Source organism: Neomonachus schauinslandi, chromosome 13 (assembly GCF_002201575.2).
Source record: "Neomonachus schauinslandi chromosome 13, ASM220157v2, whole genome shotgun sequence".
NCBI classification, from domain to species: Eukaryota; Metazoa; Chordata; class Mammalia; order Carnivora; family Phocidae; genus Neomonachus; species Neomonachus schauinslandi.
In genome coordinates, this window is record NC_058415.1 from 46325182 (window position 1) to 46353129 (window position 27948).

The window sequence follows — 27948 nt, forward strand, 5'->3', positions numbered from 1 at the left end:
TTTTCATCTTCTGCTTCCAATTATGAGAATCCCAAACTTCCACCATATGGAGCATCGTGAGTGTCAGTGAAGATAATTCAAGTAGGAGAGCCTACTGATCTGCAAGATGGTACGTGGTAACCATCCCTTAACAGTGGGTTCTCGAAGAACTTCAGCTCTCAATGTAGTATCCTCCTCATTGAATGTGGACTGGCCCTGGGTAACCAATCGAATGTGACAGAGGGGGTGCTGTGTGAATTTTGAGGCTAGATCATGAGAAGCCTTGAGGCATACTGTTAGAATGCTTCATGAGGGGAAGCCAGTCACCATGAAAGAAGTCTGCCTACTCTGGGATTGCCACGCTGTAAGAAGCCCAAGCTCAGCACCTCGAGAAGCTGCCAGGAGAGAGAAAGAGATTGAGCCAATTATCATTTGTCCTTGCCATCTCAGGCCAGGAGCCCTGTGTATGAGTAAAGGAGGCACCTTGTACATTCGACCCCGGAGACACCACACAGAGAACTGAAGAATGCAGATGACAGCACACACATCCAGTGGAGCTGGTCCAGCTTCTCCAGCTGAGACCCCCAAATCCCAGAGCAGAGATGAGCTCTTCTCTCTGTGCCCTGCTTGGATATTTGACCCGCAGAATTACGAGCATAATAAAGTGGGGATTGTTTTATGCTATTAAGACTTGATGTGATTCGTTATGTAGCAACAGATCCCCAAAATACACTGTGTGTTTGTTATTAGATGAATGAATAAAGTCTTCCCTTGAGCAGGGTTCTCTTGTGAGAGAATGGTGACTAGAAAAGACTCCACTTTGAAAGATCCACTAACATGCCTCAGAGCGTGGCTAGCATTTACGTGGCTCATGTGCCACCACACCCACTGAAGACTTTGCTAATCGATCCCCGAAGTTTGTCCCACGGAGAGCACCCTGATCTCCTGTCACTGCAGGGGTCTATGCAGCCAGTGCTCTGCACACACGTGCTAGAGCTTATTTCCCATCCCTGTCTCAGAACTTCACCCTTTCTTCTTGTTGTTCTTTAAAAGACCGCTGGATTAAAAATAAATGCAAGTTAACAATACGACATCTTCAAGATGAGGCTTGAGTCTTTTTCTTTTGTGGACTTAATTTTACATCAATCTTTCATCTAAGAAGATGCAGTCAATTAAGAATACTTCGGGAAATCCTAATAAATGTATTGATTGAATGAAAAAGTAGGTTATAAAAATGTGTGTAGTAAGAAACCTATTGAATATATATAAACATACGTAACATATATACATATAATGATAATGGAATATAAACAGGTACTGTGGGACTACAAATAATTAAAACTTTCTGTATTATGCTTTTCCATTTTTTTTGCAATTTCCTACAAAAGTACATAATTGGAAAATAAAATAAAATGTAACCACAGACACCTAGAATATCTAAAAAAAAAAAAATCTAGCAATAATGGGTACAAAATGGGCACCCACCAATCTGGTGCACACCTGAGGGGTATTATAACCTTGATCATAGAAATTGCTACTTCTTCAAAGATGGCCAAAGACAGGTTATTTTCTAGATAATGCCTCTGCCAGTGCCCAAAAGAAATCAGGAACTAAAGGTATTGTTGAACTATACTATACCTTTACTCTAAGGGAACATCATCTCCTCAATTTATGGAATTTGGGGGCGTCCCCTGAGGCGATCTTGTATTTACCACTGTGTCAGTCCGGGTCCTGGAAAGAGAGAACAGACCAATAAAATATTCCTCTAGTTTTGAGAACTGAAAGGCAATAAAGGAGCACTGGGGTATTTCAAAAGTGATGACTGCAGGGAGAAGCTCCCACTTACTGAGGCTGGGGAAGGAAGGAACAGGTTGGGATTATTAGAAGTTAGCAGCTTATGTGGGTGGACCTGGAGTGTGTGATGCTAAGCGAGATAAGCCAGTCAGAGAAAGACAAATACCATATGATTTCACTCACAGATGGAATTTAAGAAACAGAACAGATGAACATAGGGGAAGGGAAGGAGAAGTAAAACAAGATGAAACCAGAGAGGGAGACAAACCATAAGAGACTCTTAATCACAGGAAACAAACTGAGGGTTGCTGGAGGGGATGGGGCTGGGCAGATGGGGTAACTGGGTGATGGACATTAAGGAGGGCGCTTGATATAATGAGCACTGGGTGTTGTATGCAACTGATGAATCACTGAATTCTACCTCTGAAACTAATAATACTCTCTATGTTAACTGAATTGAATGTAAATTAAGAAATTAAAAAAAAAAAGAAGTTAGCAGCCTAGAGGAAGGGTCCTCTAAGACCCAAACCTCTGAGAAGATACTGTGTGACTTGCGCTGGTGTCTCAGGGGTCCAAGGAGGACCCTCGCAGCTCTGGGACTCGGGTGTCTGAGGAGGGAGCACCGGCATGCTAATGCTGGTACCTCTGAGTGGGTGAAGGCTGGGTCTAGGGAGGTGGGAAAATTGCAAACCGGAGCAAAGTGCCTCTGTGGACCGAGCCGCTGCTTTGAGGTGGAGAATCAGCTCTGACAGGACCAGCAAACACATAGGAAGGAGCCTGTCCCTTCCTCCTCCTCCAGGCTTTCCATCTCCCTGTGGGGCTCCCCGTTGTCAGAGCTGGGGAAGGAGAATGGAGGTTTGCAGGGGCTCAGTGCCAGCACTGTAAACAGAATATAGAAGTGTGGAGAAATGCTAACCTCCCAGCTGCCCTGTCTCTAACGATGAGCTACGAGTGCCCATTTCAGATACGCTATATTTAACCAACATTATAGGTAAGAGTGTGCTACAGACATCCGATGATGGATCACTTTACCTGTATTAAAAACCATCTTTCTACTGACCACATGAACCAATAGGTAATTGCAAACAAACCGTTACATGGTGCCTAAAAGCTTGCAGATTTGAGTTTGCCTAGAAAACATTGGCGTGAGTCTTCATTGCCAAGGAAGGATCAAAACTTTCCACCCCAGGGGCGCCTGGGTGGCTCAGTCATTTGGCGTCTGCCTTCGGCTCAGGTCATGATCCCAGTGTCCTGGGATCGAGCCCCGCATCGGGCTCCCTGCTTCTCCCTCTCCCACTCTCCCTGTTTGTGTTCCTTCTCTCGCTGTGTCTCTCTCTGTCAAATAAATAAAAGCTTAAAAAAAAAAAAACCACACAAACAAAACAAAACAAAACAAAACTTGCCACCCCAATTTTCTGGGCTTTTTTTTTTTTCCACTTCCGCTCAGAAAAACTGCAACTAATTTAAATGTCTCTGAAATTATCTTTTTAGCAAGCTGAACTTCAATAGGATCTAATCAGTTTATATTGGGGGTCTTTATAAGAAAGAGCCTCTGGCTCTTTGTTATCAAAATGTATTTTCCACATCATACATCGTCCTCTTTATGACACTCCTGGGAGAAATTCCTGCCTGATCTCACCACCAAGAATAGAAGTAATTCTTCTGAGCAGTCAGTCTGTTTTTACCTTACGGACTCTGAACTATATAACTGACCACATTTTCTTCACTTAGTTGCTGGCAAGCTTTTGCCAAATTGCCTCCTTACTTTATTCCCTACTCCAGTGTATGTGCGTGTCATAAGCATAAGCATTTTTTATTCTATTTCTGTTGAATCTTTGTTTCGGATTTTACTTCCTTTATTCCACTTTTGACTTATGACACTTTATCATATTTTCTATACCCATTGCAAACCTCCCGATACATATTAGGAAACAGGCAGAATATAATTAAATATATATATATATAAGAAAACAAATGAAATTTTACAGGTGTTCTTGGGAAAAGATATCCAATGAGGTCAAGTGATGCAAGTTCAAGAAATAGACTAAGAAAATTAATTAGGAATACATATAAATTTTAGAACATTGAAATGTTTGAGACGGGTGAAATGTTTATATCTTTATTGCTGACACTGCAGAAAATGTAATAGGAAATCAGAGCTTCTGATACAGTATTCATAGTTTAAATACCATTGATTTTATTTTGTGAATATCTTTGTACATCCCTCTGGGTTCTTATTTATATATTGAGATTGTGTTTCATTTTAAACAAGAAAATATTTTTAAGAAAGCTCTTCAAAAGTGTGCTAGAATCTAAAAGTATCATTGGGTTATGTCCAGAATCCAAACTTTTCCCTCTTCTATCGGAATGTATTTCCATTTTAACACTAAAAGCAATGGAAAAATGTACTTGATGGCTTGAGGGTATTCTTAGGGTCATGATTCATAGGTAAATATGAATAGTAACAAACAAATGTAAGATTAACAAAACACATGACAAATGTCCAAAGATTTTCTTGCCTTGTCCAAATATCGATCTCGTCTGACCTACATTTCTCCCCAGCTGCAGCTCCAAGGTAACTGGATCACAGAGGACTCCTCTACAGAGGAAAGAGAGGGTCTCTGTGATGAATTTGCATCCCCAGCCCCCATTTCCACAGATTTTACTGTAAGAAACCAAAACACTCCACCAGGATTTAGGATGCATCCTGGCTAGGCAAATATTTTAATGTCACTACCATATTCTTGCCATTGGGTCATTTAATGTCTCTGGGCCTCAGGTTCCCAGGAAAATAGTACCTGCCATCGTAGATAACCAAGAGGATTTAGCTAACCAATGTCTGAGCCCGGCTCAGAAAAGGACTCCCGAAGTGGTAGTTACTGTTATTATTAACCCTCTCCTACTTGGGAGGAGACAGGTTATAACATATCCCTCTGGGGGCCAATATTCTGCCAGAATAAGGCAAACAACTGGTTGAAAGGCAAATCCATCTTTTTTTTTTTTTTAAGATTTTATTTATTTATTTGAGAGAGAGAATGAGAGACAGCACAAGAGGGAAGGGGGTCAGAGGGAGAAGCAGACCCCCCCCCGCTGAGCAGGGAGCCCGATGCGGGACTCGATCCCGGGACTCCAGGATCATGACCTGAGCCGAAGGCAGTCGCTTAACCAACTGAGCCACCCAGGCGCCCCGCAAATCCATCTTTTAAGCAATCTGTTGTTTTTAGTTACTTGAGACAAGTGTTAATGGCCAGAGTTTGGGTGGGGAAAGCTAGCTTCTATAAGAAGCAATTCGCTTTCTGGGGTACAAGAAACAATGGCCCCTGGAAATTTTAAACGACATTGGTATGGTCCTTGAAGCAATTTTGGTTCTTTAAAGAATACCACGTAAGAATTGTCTGCTGTCCTGAGTGTGTTCCTTTGGAATTTATGTTCTGGCTGGCTTGGTAACTCCCCTAAGAGGTGCCACTGGCTGAAAATAGCACTGGGTCCGCGCTGTTCCTGCTTGGTGGGATCAGAGAGGAACTCAGCGCTATGCAGGCTAGGCGACGGCGGCAGTGGGAGGTTTGGCCTGCTGTTTACAAAAAATTATAAATATGACCCTGCACGAATTGTCTGGAGAGAGCGCTAAACTCCTTGCCCAGTAGCAACAATACTTAAAAGTCCACTACCCACCCAAAGGGTTGCCTTATTTTCAACCCCTTCACACAGACCACACGAGACCATCAACTGAGAGAGACAGCTAGTTCATTTATGTGTGAAGTTTATTGATTGTAGGATGGCTGAAATGCTCAACATTTGTCCTTTAAATTCCTCTCATGGCCATCTCGGAATGATCTCAGGACCCTCATCCCTGGCAGTATCTTTTAATTGCACAGTGTTGTAAATCATCCAAGGACACCACTGTCTCTTCTACTAGAATGGGAGCTCCTGGAGAAGACATCGTTTCTCTTTGTATTTTTATATCTCTATTGCCTTTGATATCTACATCTTTGCATTTATATCTACATTTTTTTATATCTATATAGTACATAGGTGTTTCATAATTGTGAGTTAATTGAACTAAGCTGTGTGCTCTTCTTGAAGCCCAGCATGTGCGGTTGTTAGAAATGTTTTAGACATTTGTTACCTTCTGCATTTGCTTACTCAAAGCTTAAATTTAGAGGAGCTTAAAATGGAGATTAAAAAACACCATGTCCAACCCACAAACATTACACATAATAGTTCTGGGAGGCAGGGAGGTTAAGCACATTACCTAAGGTCGCAGCTCTGACCAATGGCGGAGGTAGGGCTGGTATCAACGATCCGACTCTTCATTCAGTATTTTCAGATGATATGTAATAAAAACATGATTTTCAAACCAGAAACCCCTTTCTCTCAGTGTTAGTGTTTCTGTTGGTTGCTCCTGGCAACTAAGGTTTCAATGGGATTTCATCTCATTTGTGGGAGTGCACAGGGCTACCTCCCTGATCTCTCCAGCCCACTCCTTAAAACTCTCTGCTTCGATGTTCCAGAAGGGAAATAAAAATTCTTCCCATCCTGACTTTCCATTTGGACATTCATTTCCTTTTTGTCAAAATCAATTGAAAACAAAATTTAGACTAATGTGGGAGGTTTTTCCCCTCTTCTCTTTGGGTAATTTTCTCTCAAAATTAGAATCCACTCACCAGTGCCTCAAAATATTAAAACAAAATATTAAAACATGTTTGTGGCAGATCTCATAAGTGAGATGTTTAGGTGGCTTTTCCTAAGCTGAAAATGGTTTTATCAGCCTTACACACTGAAGCCATAAACATCATTAAGCTGCGATATCAGCTATATTAGTATTTGAATCCTCATACAAAGGTGCCAAAAATACTCTTATTTCTACAGAATTTTTTTTTTTCACAGAGTTTCAGCCTGGAAAGAATTCTTTTAAGAGAAAAAAGTTTAAAAGAGAAGGCCTATTCTCAAAAAAAAAAAAAGAAAAGGGAAGAAATATATATATATAGCTCACAACTTAACAAACTTTAAATAGAATTGGCTTATAGCAAAGTAGTAATAACTAGTATGTATATTTTGAGCTTATTGTGTTTCAGGCATGTTTCTGATAGTTTTGCTTTTATCAACTAATTATTAACTGTGAAGTGGACACTACTACCATGGCTAGTTTAGGTAATAACAATAATGTCTAGCACATTAATATCTTCTGAGCAACAGCTATATGCCAAACACTAAATTAAGCATTTCATGTACTTTTTACTATTTAATTTTCATATAGCCCATGAAAGATGAGCATCATCCCTCAGTGGAAAACCAAGTTTCTGCAAGGTTAAGTCATTTGCCCAAAAGCATATAATTATTGAGTGATGGAGCTGAGAGGCAAACTCACTTGTATCAAATCCAGAGCCCATGTCCTGTCCACAGGCAGCAACCCCCAGAAGATGGACAGGGATTTGTCATTCTTTTCTAATTCTTGCTAAGGAACTCACTGAACCTCTCCGTGGCTACCCTACCACTCTCTGCAGCCTGAGCCTCATAAATTGACTTGATGTTTAAGGATGGTAGTCATAATATTTAACAACCTGAATACATGGATAACTCACCCATCAGCACCACAGGGGCCATAGACCTGGAGCAGGGGTCAGGGTGACTCCAGGCTGTGTGTGTACGTGTGTGTGTATTTCACAAAGGGATGTCAATATCACAGAGGTGGGCCAAGAGGACTAGAATAATGAAATGGTACTCAGGAGTCTCAGGGCAGTGCCTGCTTACCAACCACGAGGGAACTATTTTAATATTTTAAGAAGTGATACTTGTATAAAGCAAATGAATATCCAGCAATACATTTCCTGAAAAACAAAACAAAACAATGAAATCTTGACAACACAAACTAGTTACAGGAAGTAATGAGAAGTACTATAACATAGAAACTAGAGGTTCAGTCTCTGGAACCAAACTGACTGGATTCAAATGATTGCTACCTGGTCGTATGACATCGACAAGTTGCTCAGCCTCTGTGCCTCAGTTTCTTCATCTGTGAAATGGGTGCATACCTCCTATGCTTATAATGAGCATTGAGAGAGATAACTGAAGCAAAGTCCTCAGGAGAATATTTGGCACATAGTATGTGTCAGCTAATTTTGTAAGAACCTATATGTCTTTAGAGGGCATCTTCATACATTATTTCTTTTATGTGGGGGATTTTATTTATTTATTTTTTAAAGGTTTTTTTCATCTTTTTTTTTTTTTTTTGACAGAGAGACAGAGAGAGAGCACAAGTAGGCAGAGTGGCAGGCAGAGGGAGAGGGAGAAGCAGGCTCCCTGCGGTGCAGAAAGCCCAATGCACGGCTCTATCCCAGGACCCTGGGATCATGGCCTGAGCTGAAGGCAGACGCTTAACGACTGAGCCACCCCAGGCGCCCCTAGAATAATTTCTTATAATAGTTTGCAACCACTGAGGTCTTTCCACTACTATAATGTTCATGGTTTCAATATTTCCTCTTGGAAAAGCTATTTTCCTGCATTCTTTGATTGAAAGTCTTACGGTTAATGATGACTCTTGATTAGCTACATTAATGAACAGTAAGGACCACAGATAATCCAAAACAACAGTTAATGCTGAAGGTCATTCCTATTTGGCTTTAAACCAGTGCTTTCTTGGACTTTCCTCTTGCAGATGAACCTTTATTTTAATTCATCAAATATTTAGTGAACGCCCATTTGGGGTCTTTTCCTGTACTACACAAGGGGTACAGAAATTAATAATATGGAATCCCTCACTTTGGAGAAATCAGTCTAGCATGAAAACAGACCTGAAAACAATTCTTTACGATAGGGTTTTTATAAGGTGGAGGGAGCCATCATTTCTGCTTGGGGAGTCATGGAAGTTTCCATGGATAAGGTAAGTGTCCCCTTTAGTGGGCAGGAGGTGCTGCCAGTGTTTTTTAAGAAATAAAAATTGACTGATAAATCTAAATCTCTCTCTTTTAAAAAAAAAGTAGGCTCTACCCTGAACGTGGGGATTGAACTCACAACTGCCAGATTAAGAGTCACATGCTCCACTGACTGAGCCAGCCAGGCTCCCCTAAATATCTCTTAAATATGATAATTTGAGGCTCATCGCTCTTCCTCCTGTCCCAAAGGCTAACAAAATAAGTTTTGAATGCACACTTTCAAATCAGTTTCAATCCTTTTACATGTATATAGTAGTATCCATATGCTCTTATTTGATTTGTGCTTTTAAATTTACACAAGTCAATATATAATTTTGTAATTAATCTTCCCTCATCATTACTATTTTTAAATACATCCATGATAATTTTAATTGGTCTATAAATAAATATACCACAATCTTATAAACATACCACAATTTATTTATTTTCTTACCTACCGGTAGGCATTAACAAAACACCTGTTTTGTTTTTTTTTGCTGATACAAAAATATTTTCATGAACATGTCTCTTTGTATATATAGATTGAGAGGTTTTGGTTTTGGTTTTAAAGAAATATGCCCAAGTGGAACAGCTGTGTCATAAGATAAGCACATTTTCAATTTTTTTCTGTATGTTCATCAGATCATTTTTCAGAGTTGGAGAGTTTATGGTCAAATAGAATTTAAAATAATAGTTGTGTATGGCATCTACCATAGGCCAAGTTTGTGCATGGCATTTTTTATGTATCTAAATTATTTCTCATAAGAATTCAGCAAGGTATTTGGTGGTCACCCCCTATATTCACAAAGGAAGAATTAAGGTGAAATAAATTGCCTAGGGTCACACAGCTTGTAAGGACAGAACCAGAAGACCAGGCTCCTTTCCATCCATCTGCCTCCTGCCAGCCTGTGGCCACATTTCCTGGAGGCAGCATTGTGCGGGGTTCTTGCTGACCGCCATCCACTGCTTCCTTGGCTTACACTTCCTCATGACTTGTACAGCTCAAGACATCTTGCTCCCCAAACAGTTCCACATCTTGATTAAAGAAATTTCCTCCAAGAAAAAGAATAAAAACAAGAATAAGTTATTGTTAACTTTTCTCCAAACTATTATTAAATCACTTAAAAATACATTTAAATAAATGGATTATCCTAAAGAGTTTGAAAATAATTGCTTTTCAATATTGCTCCTGTGCTGCACCTGTTTGGAAAGCCTCTTTTATTTTTATCATGAAAATTACTTCAGCACTCTCTCCCACGTAGTCACAAATTTTTAATTAAGGAAGTTTTCCCAATTTATTTATTCCTAATTTATTCCCAAGTTCACAATGCTGAACTTAGAAAGGACATAACTACAATATTTCTTTGTTTTTGAAAATATCTTCATTTTTCTCTCTTTTTTTTTTCACTTCATTGTAACAAGTCAAGCAGTATAGAGGGAAATTAACAACCTTATTAAATTAATCTAAAAATATTTGTTAGGGGTCCAGTATGTTTCAAGCAATTTGATAAAGCAAATGGATATAATGAAATGTATAGGTAAGAAATCGGAGAATCACACTCACCCACTCAACAAACACTGCCTATATCAGACATTAGATCATGCCCCGAGGATGCCAAAATGAGTAAAGACACCATGATTGCTTTTTAAGAGCTTACTGCTGGATAAAAACATAAAGGTAATACAAGATGAGCTCCTGGAGAAGAACAGAGCACACAATTTTATGGTATCCTTAGGGAGACTGGGGAATTCCTTGTTGGATGGGACTGAGGTAAATTTAAGCCCGTGTGCCAGCCTAGGAAGTCTGATAAAATATTAAGCCCCACATCTGAGAGTGGGGTAATCAAAGCAGATGGCAACAAATGGTAGCTGGAGACTAACATCAAAGCTCAGAGTCAGATCTTGTCTCTTAGGGACTTTGAAGTATATGATACAGTATTGTCTAAAATCACTACTCTGTCCTTCAGATCTCCAGGTCTTATGTATCTACTAGGTGCAAGTTTGTACCCTTAAATACCATCTTCCCCAGTCCCCTTCATCCCACCCTCCAGCTCCTGGTAACCACCATCCTATTCTGTTTTCACCGGTTAGGCTTTTTTAGATTCCACATGCAAGTGATATCATATAATACACTGTATTTGTCTTTCTGTGTCTGACTTATTTCACTTAGCATAATCCCCTCAAGGTCCATCCACGCTGCAACAAAAGGCAGGATTTCCTTCTTTCTCATGGCTGAATAATATTCCATTGTATGTATATATTTATAAATAGGTTTATCCATTCATCCGTTGATAGACACTTCTGTTGTTTCCATAGATTGGTTATCGTGACTAATGCTGCAATAAATGTGGGAAGATCTGAAATGTTCCCACCACAAAAATGAAACAATACTTTCGTGACCCTAATGGGATAGAGGTGTTAGCTAATGCTACAGTTGTAATCATTTTGCAACATATAAATGTATCAAATCAACACGCGGTACATCTTAAACTTACACAACGTTATATGTCAATTATATTTCAATAAAAAATAAAATTCTTAAAAAAGGTCAGAGTCAGAGAGACAAGTGTCTCTGAGGGATGGAGTGGAGGTCAGAGCCTGGGAAGGCACAGAGCTGGGGGAGATGAGCTTGAAATACATACCAGTAGTGAGTTTGGTCAGAAGCGGTGACCAGTAGAAGGGTGACAAAGGCCTATTTTCTGGAATGTGTAATTAGAGTTGGTCAATGAAAGTGGGACCCACACAGACAGATAGAAAGATTGGCGCAGGGTTTGTTGCTTGAAGAATGAGTAGTACCAGATGAAGTGTGGTACATTCCTGAAGGAGGGGCAGCAACTGGCCAAGCACTGGAAACTTCCAAGGACCAGAGGTCTAGGCGATGTCGAGAGACCTGGCTGTGGCAGACAGTAGGTAGCAGTATGCGGCAGGCAGAGGCTGCTGGGAAGGCATTATAAGAAGTTGAGAGGCCACCAGATGGCTTTGAGTTAGGAGAGAACATGATTAGGTCTGTGATTCCGTTACCCAGGGGGAGGCCACACAGAAGCTCGCTTCTATTAGAGAGATAGTAAAACCACCCAGCAAGAAGAGAAACAGATCACCTGAAGGAAAGCACTCAAGACATGGACAGGGAGAGGAATGGCTGAGGACCTGGTAAACGTGTCAGGATGCAGGGAAAAAAAAAAAAACATATGTCAAAGTATTTCCTGCTCTTCTGGAATACCAAACTGCAGAGAAAATGTGAGAACGGAATCAAACATTTCTCTTTTTTATACTACTTCATTTGTTTTGGAGAATTTAACGAGATTGAAGAGAATATTAAAAGTGCAGTGTGGGGGCGCATGGGTGGCTCAGTCGGTTAAGCGTCTGCCTTAGGCTCAGGTCATGATCCCAGGGTCCTGGGATTGAGCCCCGCGTCGGGCTCCTTGCTCAGCGGGGAGTCTGCTTCTCCCTCTGCCCCTCACCCCACTTGTGCTCTCTCTCACTTTCTCTGTCTCTCTCTCTCAAATAAATAAAACGTTAAAAAAAAAAAGAATACTTAAAAAAAAAAAAGTGCAATGTGAGAAGCATTTTCCTTCCAATTCCCCCTGAAGTCCAGATGAATATAATCGCATAAAAATAAAGATTTAGCACACAGAAAATTTTCAAACAATAAATAGGGGGATGTGTCTGTCCTTACGTCTTCTGATTAGGAAATTCTTTTCTAACAAACTGGAATCGATTTTCATTGAGGCTATAAGTCTGATAATTGTTTGAACGTGTCCTTTATATTTTATCTTCTATTAGAGAAGAATAGCATTTGTGTCTTCCACCCTATTTATACATGCGTTGGTGTGGAATCTGCTAATAAAGAAATAAAGTGATACAAAATAAATCCCCTGTTATAACCTGAATTTCAAATCCTAACCTGGAACCATCTTTCCTCTCCACAAAAATGATAGAAATAAGACCCAGTGTATTCTCTTTGAAACACAATTTTTTTTAAAGATTTTATTTATTTATTTGACGGAGAGAGAGACACAGCAAGAGAGGGAACACAAGCAGGTGGAGTGGGAGAGGGAGAAGCAGGCTTCCCTCCGAGCAAGGAGCCCGATGTGGGGGCTCGATCCCACGACCCTGAGATCATGATCTGAGCCGAAGGCAGACGTTTAACAGACTGAACCACCCAGGCGCCCCTAAAACACAGTTTTAAGTTGTCTTTTTTTTTTTTTTTTAAGATTTTATTTATTTATTTGACAGAGAGATAGCGAGAGCAGGAACACAGCAGGGGGAGTGGGAGAGGGAGAAGCAGGCTTCCTGCCGAGCAGGGAGCCCAATGCGGCACTCGATCCCAGGACCCTGGGATCATGACCTGAGCCGAAGGCAGACGCTTAACGACTGAGCCACCCAGGCGCCCTTTAAGTTGTCTTTTAAGGAATCATTCATTTCAGGGTGTTCCCTGGTTTTGACTAAGAAAATAATTCCCTCAGTCTTTCTTTCCCTGAATCTAGCCTACTTCTCCCTTGAATCTGTTTTGTTTCCCACAAAGTTCTTCTAAAACACGAAATGTCCATATGTGTGTTTCTTTCTCTCCTTCAGCAGCTGCATTCTTGGCCACATATTTACATAATTTGGTGGCCGGCTCATCAGTCCGTTCCTTCATGTGGAAATCGCCGGAGTCCAAAGGCCTCTCTGGGGTGGCACTGCACTCATTATTTGTATGACATTTGCTAGAGGAACCATGCTTGCTCCGGACTCATTTTGAACTTATCAAGGAAGGATGTGGATGACATCAGGGAAGGATTTTACAAGACTCTGTCTAGACTGCCAAAACAATCTGTGGTGGGAGAAAATTGCGTAAATATGGGCTACCAGGAAACAGTCATTTTTCTTCTCCCCTCCTTGTGGTCTTTTTTTGGTGTGGGACCGAGTGCAGCCTGCGCTGGCAATTCTGTAAATTATACTCTTTGAATCATGTAATAATAACTCAAGGACCAGAATGATTTAATGCCATATGGTAAGTGAATGTGGGAATCATCTCAGACCAAATAAATAAACAGAAGAAGTGAGTGACTTTGAGCTAGTTTTAACTTACATGTTTCTTCCAAATTTCTTAGTTTTATCCAAGGTTTTGTGGGCATTCTAGATAGACAGACACCCCAAGGATAAATACTAGATGAACAAGTAACGATGCAATTTTTCTCCTGTGGATGGAAGACGGGGCCCAGAACGAGATTTCTTTGCCTGCACCTTACCTACTCAAGGGTCTGGCAGAGTGCCTAGTCAGTTCGATTGGGGGAAAAAAGGCCTCAAATGCTTCCAATGTTCCAAACAATGTACTCCTTTCTAGAAATACAAAGATCCACTGGCTTATGGTGGTTATTTGCTTGGTCCAGCCCCCAAAAAGCATGACGCGGTGAATTTTCTTCATTGAGTCTCGTTTTTAATTCTTACACCCAGGAATGACCACACAAAAAAGGAAATAGATGCACTTCTTGAAGTGTCAGGCCTAGGCCAACCTGTGCAATGAGGAACAGTTTTGTCTATTTTATTTTATTTTTTTTAAAAGATTTTATTTATTCATTCATGAGAGACAGAGAGAGAGAGAGAGAGAGGCAGAGGGAGAAGCAGGCTCCCAAGGAGCAGAGAGCCCGATGCGGGACTCGATCCCAGGACCCTGGGATCATGACCTGAGCCGAAGGCAGACGTTTAACCATCTGAGCCACCCAGGCGCCCCAGTTTTGTCTATTTTAAACAAAGCCTGGGACACAAGAGATTGCTTTAGAGTCATGTAGAACTAAATTCAAGATCCCAAGAAGCAGTGCTTTTCCTTCCTCTGTATTTCCCTTTTCTGGGTTTTTATTCCGTCTTTGGCATAAATTCTCTTTCTCTTATCCACTGACCCCCATCTACTATCTACTATCTGCCGTAGGTCACGCACATCTGTTCCAAACCGGCCTGTGTCAGCCCAGCTGTTTCAAGGACTTGCTGAAGGTTACTGAAGATTCCGACTAGGGGATAGGTGACCAATTATGCTGCATAACAAACCATTTAAGAACTTAGTGGCTCAAAACAACATTATATTTCATGATTCTCTGGGTTGGCTAGGTCCTGCTTTGGGGGTGTTCCTCTACTGGTCTCACTTGAGTTTTTTGGGTTTTTTGTTTTGTTTGTTTGTTTAGAGAGAGAGAGAGCAGGGAGAGGGGCAGAGGGAGAGAGGGAGAATCTCAAACAGGCTCCACACCCAAGGCAGAGCCCGATGCCAGGCTCAATCTTACAACCCAGAGATCATGACCTGAGCTGAAATCAAGAGTCAGATGCTTAACAGACAGAGCCACCCTGGCACCACCCCCGCCTTGAGGTTTTTTATGAGACCACTGGGCTGCAGATAGGACCTGGTGGTTGATTCCTTGTTGTTCCTCCAAAAGCCTCTCATCTTCCAGGACTTCTCCATATGGCCTCTCTTTCCATCAGGGTAACCTGGCTTTATACATGGTAGATGATGGCTCCAAAAAGAAGGAAGCAAAAGCTTCCAGGTCTTCTTACTGCCTGGGCTTAGAAGTCTCAGCACATCACTTTCTTCATAGGCCCACCTACATTTGTGGGTAGTAAACATTAACATTGTTTGGGGCCATCTCTAAAGATTAACTACCACACTAGGCATCCCTCTATTGGGAAAAGAAGAAAAGAAAGGAAGGGAGGGAGGGAGAGAAGAAGGAAGGAAGGAAGGAAGATAGGAAGAAAAAAGAAAAAAGAAAGAAAAAAGGGGCAATAAAAAAAACAAAGACACAAAGAAAAAAGAGAAAACAAAAAGATTTTCACAAAAGTCATGCCTTTAAGCAGTGCCCTTTGCTGTGAGGCATATTAGACAGCCTGGCTACACTGCAGAGATGATTTAAAGAAGGCTTCTAGCTCAGACCGCACCACGCTGAGACAGTTCGCATGGACCAAGGTCAATCTGTTCGGGTCACACCTCCACATCTCTCCTGAGATCCCCACGGCCCCCACCCCAGCCTTAATTTATGAAGAATTAAAGAGCTCCAACTAGCTTCATGACACTGCACAATCCTCTCCCAAACAGTGTGGAACCTTGGAGCATCTGGGGGCTAGGACAAGAGGTAGAGGCCAAGTAAGCAAGGGTAAAATTGGTGTATGCAAAGGCTTTGAGACAGAAAAGCTTGTGGCGTGGCGGGCACCAGGGAGCAGCTGCGGTTAAAAGGGAACTTGGCATTAGAAATCCAAGGTTCTTGTCACAGTCCTGTCATTTGCCGGCAGTGTGACCTATAACAAATCATTGGAGGTCTTTTTCAACCAGACAAGGGGGATGGAGAGCTGCAGACCTCACGGGTTATAGGATTGAAAATGAAAAGGAATGCGTGAGCAAAGTTCCTTCGTAAACTTGGAAGTGCTTTGCAAATGCAAAATACCAAACGCATAAGATGAGAGCCAGTAGGAGGTAAGCTACAAGAGTTCATCACAGATCACACGCAGAAAACAATAGGAAACAAGTGCAGTGAAGCTGGAAGAAATTAAAAGGCACATAAACCACATAGATGGCCCAAGAAATAAATCTGTTCAATCTAAAAATACACTTTATATTACTTTTACAGTTAAATTTATACTCCTGATTTCTCCGGAAATCATTTTCAAAGTTTCTTAGTTCGTCTATTTGCAACACCTCTACAACTGTCCTAAAAGCAGAGACGACCTACCGAGAGCAGAAGTTAGTGCATTATGTAAAATTCCATAGGTGTTTGCCTCTTGCCTCCTAGGACACTTAGCAGACTCGCACTAATTCGGGACTTGTTCTAACGTTACAGTTGGCATGTGTAAGACCTCATCAAGAACCATGAGTCATGGGGAAAATTGTTTTACACAGAGCAGTTAACTCCTGGTCTTTGACTTAGATGAAATGGCTGGCTTTTGACCAGATGTAGTGTGGAGACTGGATGGACCACAGAGAGGAAGCTCTTTCCTCCTGCCTTCAGCACATGGTTCAAAGGCAGTGTCTGCACGTAAACTCTGCGGCCAACACTGACACACAAGTTTTCACACGCAGGTGGAGTGAGGAGTCGGCTGACGGTGTGCCCATAGCCCTGTGTGGGTTTTCCCCTGTCTCTGTGTTGAAAAATAAAATGCTGTGTTCATCTATGGAGAATGACTCACTTGGAGAGCCTCCCGTGAAACCCAAGGCTCAGGTTTCTGTGTGTCGTCTCCAGAAGGACTAAGCGGTCCAGGGCTGAGCAAGCATGATGGGGCACCAGCCAGCAACCAACTGTATAGGACTTAAGAGAGTGCAACTGGTAATGAGTCAGCACTTTGAAAAGTAGATTCAGGCTGTGGGATGATCCTGCCTTTTCTCTATTTCACTCAAATTGACATTGATGTTGATGCTTCCTTGAGCAAGCAGGGATGTCGAGATGTTTATATTTTCTCACCTGCCCTTGAAATGTAGTCTAAAACTAGTCCTTAGAATACTCTTCTTTCCATGTGTGTGAATCTAGATGTTATACCTAAAGAAACAGGCTGATCCAAGGAGCTCAAAAGAGCAAGATCCACAGGTGTATGATGGCCTGGCTCTTGGGAAAAGGACATTTCTGAAGAATTTGACTTGGGAACACAACATTTAAATTTTATGCAGACGACAGAGCCAGTTTTGCCGCCTATGAGTGGAGCCACAGATAAAATGTCCTTGAATATGTCATCCTTGGATTCAAAGAAAAGACATAACTATTTGTAAAAATTATTCTTTAAAAAAAGATGACTTAGTTTTGTTTATATATCAGAAACCCTGGAATGGGAATATCTTTGGATTTATTCATTTTACAGGAATTTGCTGGTAGCACCTACATTGTTTGTGTACCAGTTTATTCCCCAAAAATGAGAGAGGTTGGGACACAATTGTTGGAGGAGATGCCTTTTGAACCCATTATGACAAATTATAATTAAATTAAACTGGAAGAGGGGCGCCTGGGTGGCTCAATCGTTAAGCGTCTGCTTTAGGCTCAGGTCATGATCCCAGGGTCCTGGGATCGAGCCCCACATCGGGCTCCCTGCTCCGCGGGAAGCCTGCTTCTCCCTCTCCCACTCCCCCTGCTTGTGTTCCCTCTCTCGCTGTGTCTCTCTCTGTCAAATAAATAAAACCTTTAAAAAAAAATTAAACTGGAAGATACCTAAGAGAGAACTGATGTGATGGACAGGGAAAGAGGGGAAGGGCTGTCTGACCTCCAGTAGTCTAACATAAACTCCATTGCGCCCACCCTGCTCCTGGTGGCCCTGTGAGATCATGGCTCTCCAGAGAGGAAGAGCCGCACTGTGGAAAAGCCAGCAGGGCTGTTGAATGGCTCACAGAAGCGATTTTTATCAGCAGAGTCCAAGCCTAGTACAGGAAGCGAACCCCCATCCACGATGCCAGAGGGCCTCCATCCGAAGGTGACTCACTTGGCGCTCTTCAACTGAATGGGACATTTAATTAAGTTTTTTTTTTTTTAACCTCCTACTAATTTCTCCTTCCTCATGTGAGGTATTTCAGGGTGTGTGAGCAACACAATGGTTTGGTTCTGTTGTCTTGCCTTGCCTTCTTCAGGAACTCATTCTAAAAGGAACAGAGGAAAAAAATGTGTGTGTGTGTGTGTGTGTATGCATATTTACCTATATATAAATGTGTGTGTGTGTATAGTCTAAAGTTGTGTCTACATGAAGCTCAAATGATAGAGTCAGGTAAGTCTGGCATCATTATTGGCAAAATAATCCTTCGTTGGCTTCAGTTTATAAACTGGCATTATGTAAAGGAACAGTCTAAGTTTTTTTTAAGGTGGAAATGAAGTACTGACTAGAAAGAAATTGTTCTTCTGTCACAGTTTTAATGTGTTCTGTCCATTTTCAACTTAGAATATTCAGGTAAGCCCACCCCATCCCACTTATTTATGTAGGTGGCTCTGAGAATGTTTCATTTATATTGTTTCTGGATTAGGGTTTTTTTTTTTTTTCAAGCTTTAAAGAGAAATAGGGAAGAAAGTGTGCCTGCTTAAAGACTAATCCTTATGTGTAGTGAGATGCTTTTGGGGTGGGGTGCTTCTGGAAGGTAGGCAGCATGCTATCGGGCAAAGGAGCCCCAGAATTGGAGTCAGGAGACCTAGATGCTTATTCTGACTCTGCCTTTATTTACTTAGATCATCTTTATTTCTTTTCCTTTCTTTTTCTTTTCTAAGAGATCATCTTTAGCAAGTTAATTAACCACTTGGGCTTCTACATTTTCTAACCTGTAAAATGCTAGATTGAATCATCCTTAACGGTATCCTGCAGCTTTTGTTATTCGAGGATTCTTTTTCATGATGTGTAGGTTGAAAATATAGAAAAAACCCACATATATAAAGAGGCAAGTCATTGTTCCTAATAACATGATTGGATTTCACTACAGAGTTGATCCAACAGTTTGAGGTCTTATGAATAATTTTAAATGTTTGAAAAATAGTCAATTAACCAGAAAGTGAATGATTTAAGTTTAATGTTCTATTAGTTTACGGAGGACATAAAAATACATGTGGTAAGAAATAGTCTAATATGGATCAGTTTACTAGTCCAATTTTTTTTTTCTGATACTCCAAGGGCACTTTATGGTCAAACATATGCATTGACTTACACTGAAGAATTCCAAAGCATAGAGATGGCCCTTTAAAGCCCATAGCATTGCCTTAACAATCAAGTTTTTTGTACTTTGAGTTACCCAAACACTTCCTACAGTTATTTTCAGAAAAAAATTAAATAGTTATGCTTTTCTTAAAAAATTAAGAACAAGACTCCTATGCCTTCTCTCTACTCCATGATCTTCTCCTAGGCAAGTTCATCAATCCCATAGGTGTAACTATTATTTTTATGCAGATAAACACCTGAGCACCAAACCCATGCTGTATGTGGGAAGTCTCCACTTGGAAGCCTCTGTGACAGTATCAATTCGACCTCATCCTTTGCCAAAACCTACTGTTCCTCCTGGGGTTCCTATCTTGTTGTTGGCTCTGTCCACCGGTCATTCAAGTTAAAACCCGGCGGTCATCTCTATACATATTTCTACCTCACACACCATGTTCAATTGCTTTAAATACTGGCAAATGAGGGACAACTCCACTTGGTGTACATGTGTGTGGCTACACCGTTCTCTTACATTCTTTGCAATGAGATGGAAATTTCAGCGTACCAACAGAGTTCCGTTAAAGAACCTCACATGAACTTTTATTTCCTGTCAAATGCAATACCCACAAAGAATTGGATATTACCTACATGACTTTTAGCATTTTGCTTCAGTGTGGAAACTGCTAACTGTCCAAGTGGTCCTAAGCCTGAATTTAATATGGCTTATTCATGATTGGGGCAAATGACAGAACTCAGTAACCCAAACCTACAAACTGAAACTCTAAAGGGAATTCTGCTCCAGCAAGAAGAAAAGGGTGGGCTAATTCCTTGATTATTTTCTCAGAACAGAGATGGAAATACTTTTCCTGGTATTCCCAATGGACTAAGACAACTAGCCCTTACCTAGGTGAAACCCACTGGGCCTTAATCAAAGGTACAAGTCTCTAGTTATGCACACTAGTGGTTCTCAAAGTGTGGTCTCTAGATCAGCAAAATCTTGGGTGCTACCCCAGGCCTATTGAATCAGACAGAAACTCTGGGCACACACACAGCAATGTGTTTTAACAAGCCCTCCAGGTGAATCTGACATATGCTAGACTGAGATCACTGATTGCAAAACCAAAGAACTTCAAGCATTGAACTTAAATATATTATCAAACCTCTTTCAGTGTAGATATGCAAATATTTAATAGAAAGGATATAATGACTTATTTTATTAAAAAATGACAGTCAACAATTATAGTGGGCAATGTTATTATCAATTTCAAATCCTGAAAAAAGGAAACAATTTTCATGTGGTAGATCTAAATCTTCCAAGTTTTGGTCCCCAAAGAAAGGAGCTTTTCCTTTGTTTTGCAAACTCTATCATAGAATCCTTTCTTATACTCATTTCCGCATATCTATTCTTACCTGAATTTATGTCATTATCATCATTTACAAAGCTATTTAGTAATCTCCTCAATGTTCACGGATGGTCATCCTTCATAGAGCTACTCAAAATAGCTTTCTGAAACTTATGTCAAATCGGGTTCCTTTATCTTTTCGACACTGCCTTGTAAAAGTGATTTTTCCTAGTTCTTAGTTTTATCACTAATTACTCATCTGTGCTCTGGGTTTCACACCTTCTCCCTGTGCTCTCTGGTTTGGTCCTATTGGACCATTCAACACTGCCCAGAGGTGTATATACTTCCACAACTCTGTGCCTCCACTCATTCTATTCTGCATATGAAATCATCTCATCACATCTTCTCTTAAAGTTCTACACCTTTCTCTGTGATACTTTCTCTGATTCTTCTTACTGGAATTAGTTTCATTCTTTCCTAATCCTGGGAAGAATGGAAGGAATATAATGCATCCTGGTTTAATGCTGTGTGTACACTATCCAGTTTAATCTTTATAACCATATAAAGCAATTCTATGGTCCCCATTTTATAGGTGTGTAAATTGAGGTTCAGAGAGGATTAAGTAACTTGCCCAGTATCATATTGACAAGAGCTGGTGGAGAAATGATTCAAACTGAGGTTTATTTGTGGATCAGGGCTAGTGATCTCCTGACTTACCATGATGGGCCTCCATCTAACCTTTATTTCGATACCTCACATTGTAGTAATGTATGTGACTATATCTTCCATAACCTACTTGAAGGAAGGTGTTATTTATCTTGGATGCCTGTTGCCATTACAGTGTGTTACATATGTAAATACTCAATAAATGTTTGTTGCAATTAAATTCAATCAAATTCCTTTCCAGCCACTTTCAACTAAGATATTTTTCAAATGCAACCATCTCTCTTTAACTCCAACTCTTCGCGAGGGATATACTCCTCATTAATTAGTCACTGTATGAGAAGTGAGTGAATCAATGCTGACGCTGGTAAAATTTTCACTTTTTTACTCCTGCAGTGCTGACAATGCCGCCGTTGTATGACAAACATTTTGGCTCAGCTCAGATTTAATAAACCCAACTGTTTGTACATGCTAATGTAATAGATGGCCCCCTTTCTTCTTGCACAAATTGCAGCTTGATTATTAATTATAAACGCCCTAGGACTATGTACCTTCTGCAGGCTACAAGTTCTTCCTTGTCTAAGCTTTTCTTTTCTTTTCAGAATGAAAAATGGAGAAATGAACCAAATTTGTAACAAGAGATACAGTAACGAACAGGCAATCGTTTTGAGAATTTAATTCCTATGGTCAATCTGCTTAAAAGTGACTGAAGCCAAATAATTGGCTCAAATTTCTGCTTCACATATGTTTTATAGATGCAAAATAGGTTGGCTCATCCAAACCAACAAATCCTGGTGTTAATATCACGGCAGCGACCGGCTTGGCTCTTACCCGGCGTGATCACCTTAGGAACTAGAGTCTCAGCACATTTCCCCACCTCCCAGCTGCCCCATGGGCACCTCCCTCTGCCCTATCTACACAGGCTTATCAGATGCTTGGAGTCCTGATTGGCTACATCCTGTCAGAAGTGCTTATCTCTGGAAACCATCTACCCTTCCTTTCTATCAGTTTTTCTGGGGTCTGTCTTTGAACTTACCTGCTCCTTTAAAGGACTCAGCAGGCTGCTTTGCTTGGTTTCAAAGTAGATGCAAGGGCTGAAAAGGCTCAGCTAACTTACACTCTCAATTTTTTTTTTTTAAGATTTATCTATTTATTTGGGGGGGGCGTGGCAGAAGGAGAGGGAGAGAGGCAGACTCCCTGATGAGTATGGAGCCCAATACGGGACTGGATCCCATGACCCTGAGATCATGACCCGAGCCGAAATCAAGAGTCAGATGCTTAACCGACTGAGCCACTCAGGCGCCCCATCAGCTAACTTACACTCTAAAAGCAAAGTCCAGAGAGACAGAGGGAAGGAAGGAAGAATTAAGATAGTTCCAAGAGAATCACTGTGGAAGTGTTCAAGCACCATCTGGGAGGTATAAAGATGAACAAATTAAATTGAATCAGTTATGTCTTTTAAGGGGTCCAAGCTAAATGATCAAAGCAAGAATTTGAATTTCTTGAACTACTATTGGTTGCTGAAGAGATAAAAATTTATTTGAAGTCATTAAGACAATCCCTATTTGGCTAATTCAACTGAAATGTTCAATGTTCATCTAGTTTCTGAGCATAACAAAGGAAATAAGAGAATGAGCCACATCCTAGTTATTTTTATAGCCTTAATTGCTTTCTTACGTTTCCAAATGACAGCAATTCACTTCACAAAGCCACGCCCACCAGAATTTCCTGCTCTTCATCTGTTTTTCACCAATTTCTCTTCCTGACCTTATTCTTTCTCTCACCTTTTCCCTCAACATCTTTTTTAAATTTCAAAGAGGCAAACACTGGGGCAAAGCCAGGTTTGGGTAATAAGCTTAGGGCAGGAAGGTGTGGTTAGGGTGGAGGTGGTAAGAAGGCATTCTAGTTCTTTTATTTTCTTATTTCAGGTCTGGGTAAAAAATGCAGCCTTTGTATGTGTGGGTGTTTTTCTATGATGCATAGGTATGCACAACTCTAGTCTCTCAAATGACTAACTATGAGTATGCCCATCTTGGAACAGTCTATGAATTTCTATTAGTTACAAGGGAAATTGTACACTCACAGGTAATTTTGCATGAGTGCTCAAATTTTCAAATAATGCAAACAACCAAACTAGTTCACAAAAAGAAACAGGGAGATTGGTTTTTCTCATTTGATTTTTATTTTGAATGGGAATAACCATACGCTAACTAAAGCATTTCTTCTAAAAACATCACTCTGACTAGATAAATACCTTCACAGGCAAAAGCCAAATTTAATTCAGTTTTGTTTTGGTAACAATAAAATCAAAGTATCCTGGAACTATCAATTTCCCAACAGAAAGCAGATAATTCAGTGATTAACAGGGAATTTCTGTTTTCTTTATAGAAATCTTTGTAGAAAGATGTTGTGTGGTTGGTTTATGATCTGGGGGTGGATGGTTAGCAATGATGCTCTAGAATCAAAGAACGTTGAAGCAGGTATAAATCTTGAAGGCCACCTAGTACAATGCTTTGATTTTATAGACAGAATTCCATAGCTCCCAGATGAGTGACTCCAGATCATTCACTCCGCTGGAAAGCAGGCTTGTGGGTAAAAACCTCCACTATATTTTGCTTTGACAAGAGAGAAAAGGGAAAATTTCTTTTGAAATCTAACACTTGAGTGGTGTGATCTGAGTCCTGTTTTAGGAGATTAAACAGCTTTCTAGACTGGTTACACTCCCCTAGAGACAACAGAACTAAAAACAACTCTTATTTTAAACCTTATCGTTGTAATTTTTACTCAATCCTTTTCTGGACCATTTTTGTTAATAAATATAAAAAAAATTTTTTTTTCCCTCAAGTGTCATTTATTAGAAAATACAATTCCAGAGAAAATAGCAGATACAAGGACGTCTGGGAAGTGGGTACAGTACACAGACCTCTTTACGTCAGGGGCACAGAAGATCAAAATAAAATGAGCTACGGGCAAAGAGCCAGTAACACAACTATGGTCCGTTCATCTGGAGAAGTTCCATCCCTGTCCCCACCTCCCCCACCCCCTTCCCCACAGTGGCTACTTGATCCTTGACATTTTGAACCTAAAAGAAAAGTTTAGATTTCCTTGCTACCCTGTGGCTTCAGTGAATGGAGTTTCTTTCTCCAGTTATGGAATGAGTCAGCAAAGGGGGGGATTTCTGATCCTTGGAGCTGAGAAGGAAGCTGGGGAGAGGGACGGTTGAGACTTTTCTTGATTACTTCCGTGCCCCCATCATCGGGTACATCCAGCCAAGTCTGGTTTAAAAAGTTCCTATCAAATTCGAAGTCTCTCCCTCTTTTTCCAAGGAATACAGCCCTCTGGAGTAAAGCGCAAGAGTGAATCTGAAGTCCATGTGGTAGGGAATAAAGAGTCTAAGAGCTAAGAGCCCGGGTCTCTCCCTCCCAGCTCAGCTCCAGGTGATCAACCATGCCCTCCACTCCAGCCTCCTCGAAACCAAAGAACACCACTGGAATCCCCCACCCCAGGCCCCTTTCCTCCACTTAAGGTATCCCTTTGGCTCCAGACTAAATAGGTTTATGGCCCACAGAATAAGGGAAATTCTTTAAAAAAAAAAATGTGACAGAAATGGAGTTTGGGGAAAGCAGCACACAAAAAGGAGAGGGGTGGTGGGTTGATGGGACCCCCCTGGCATCTGTGGCCCAGAGGCCCCTGCTCAGGGCCAGGATGCCCTTGGGTGGAAGCAAATCTGAGAGCTGAGGCGGAGGCGGGTTTGGCTTTTCTCCCTCTTTGCGTTAAGCCATGCTCCTTTCCATTCTAGGATGCTATGACTGAACAAACTCTATCAGGTTCATGAGTGTTGAAAGAAGTAAAACACTCTTGGGCTTTTAACATTGTGAAGAAAAGTGTGGATGGTATAAATGCTTGTTACAATCTTAAATTCAGTCAGGTACAGTTGTGTTCTTATATTAATGTCCATATATTTGTCTTGACTCCTGCCAAAGTGACTATTTTAAGGTGATGACCATTTAAAAGTCACAAGGCAATGTAAATAGATGTTTGTAATATGTGAGGAGCATTCTGATTCCCAAATCCATGATAAATGACACATAAATAGTACAAAAGAGGCTTAATTAAAGCCTCATTTTTTTCCTTATTTAGAAAGCTTCAGTCAAGTTTCATTACAAATAAAAAGTATTAAATTGGAATTTCCATTAAAGTACATTTTTTAAGATTTATTTATTTATTTTAGAGTGGGGGAGGGGCAGAGGGAGAGCATCTCAAGCAGACTCCCAGCTGAGTGCAGAGCCCAACACAGGGCTTGATCTCATGACCCTGAGATCATGACCTGAGCCAAAAATCAAGAGTCAGATGCTCAACCGACTCAGCCACCCAGGTACCCCCATAGAAGTAAATTTTTAATGGAAAAGGGAAATTGGTACATGAAATTGACAGAACGAAATTTACAAGGTTGAGCGGAAAACCCTCCGCTAACTCTGAGGAGAGGATCAATTCCATTCTGATTTTACTGAATGACATGTAGTTATCCTAAATAGTCTCTAGATTTCAACATGAAAAAGGTCATTTTCTTCTTACTTCCTAAAATTTTAAATTTACCTTTCATTGTTTGACATAGTGTCATCTGGGGGAAAACAAGAAAGTAAATGTGAAGTACACACAAGGTAAAATATAGAAATTATTTTCCCTAGTCATAATTCTACAGAAATTACATACTTCTTTGCAATTTTCTGATGCAGTTTTTTTTAAATCTTTCTGAAATATTTATTTTTCACAATTTCTCATCCTATTTTCATTTTTCCTACTCTTCCCAATGACATCAGAGAAGAGAGAGGAAAAAGAGAAAGGGAGAGAGAGAAAAATATATATATTTTTGGCTTTTTCTGTTTTTGTTTGTGATCAAGGTCAACATCAACAGTGATAAGTCATATTGATAGCATGCACCCTGGACATGATGTGGTAAGGATGGTACTTTACCTCTGTGGTCTTCATTTACAAAACCTTTAACTCTAGTTAATCATGAGAAAAACAGCAGTCAAATCACAAGTGAAGGGAGTTCTACAAAATACTTGACCAGTACTCTTCAAAACTGCCAAGGTCATCAAAAATAAGGACAGTCTGAGAAACTGTCAAAACCAAGAGTAACCTAAAGATACATGATTATTAAAAGCAATGTGGTTTCCTGCATGGGAACTGGGAACAGAAAAAAGTATTAAGGTAAAAAAGGAGGACATTTAGATAAAACATGGACTTTAGCTAATAAAATGTGTCAATACTAACTCGTTGGGGTGCCTGGGTGGCTCAGTCTGTTAAGCGTCTGCCTTCAGCTTAGGTCATGATCCCAGGGTCCTGGGTTTGAGTCCTACATCTGCCTCCCTGCTCAGCTAGAAGCCTGCTTCTCCCTCTGCTTCTGCCTGCCACTCCTGCTGCTTGTTCTCTTTCTCTCTCTCTCAAATAAATAAAATCTTAAAAAAAAAGAATTAAAAATACTAGCTCACTAATTGTGACAAATGTGTCACACAAGGTAAGATGAGAATAATAATAGGGGAAATTGAGTCTGGGGTATATGAGAACTCTTGTACTATCTATGCAATAATTCTGTAAATCTAAAACTGCTCTTAAATATAACATTATTTTCTTATGTAGGCTTTTTAAAAGCATGCACGCAGAAAAGTGAAGACGAGTAGGGAAGATGCACGCATGCAAAGGCACCAACATCATAGCCCACTCACCTTCTCCCTCCCCATTTCATTTTCAGGAGAACCAAGCCCAGCAGCCTCAATATCTTACCTAAATAAGATCGCTGAAAGAATAATGGAGTTAGCGATAGAAATCTGGGCTTCATGTTAGTCTCTCCCCCTTCATAGCCAAAAAGTGCTTACATTCTTTAAGCTTTTTTTCCTTATATGTAAAATGGAACTAACAATTTCTTCTGGGTTAGCAAGACTGTTTTAAGGACCTGGGAGAACACTATATTTTTTTTTGTTAATTTTATTATGTTATGTTAATCACCATACATTACATCATGAGTTTTTGATGTAGTGTTCCATGGTTCATTGTTTGTGTATAACACCCAGTGCTCCATGCAATACGGGCCCTCCTTAATAACCATCACCGGGCTAATCCATCCCCCTCACCCCAGGAGAACACTATATAGAAGTGTTTCCGGTTTCTCTTAAGTTGAGTGTAGTGGATACATAATGTTACATTAGTTTCGGGTCTACAGCATAGTGATTGGACAACTCTATGCATTATGCTGTGCTCACCACCAGTGCAGCTCCCATCTGTCACCATACAACGCTATTACAGTACCATTGACTATCTTCCTTATGTCATACCTTTCATCCTTGTGACTTATTCCTTATTTTGGAGTGTTTTAATGCAAGCATAGCCTCTGTTGTCAGAAAGCCAGTGTTGGAAACTTAAACCAACCACCAATTTCTTCACCCTTAAAATGTGGATCATATTATTTACTCTACCTCCTTCCTTTAGCACCCTACATTTATTATAGAAAATGCCACATATTAAAATTGTCCCCTTACCACTGTCTCTATAAGACTATTATAAATTCCTTCCTATCATTAAACAGTGCTTGTTTATAGTGATGCGCTCAGAATCTGGTATATATTAGATGCTAAACAAATGTCTGGTCATTT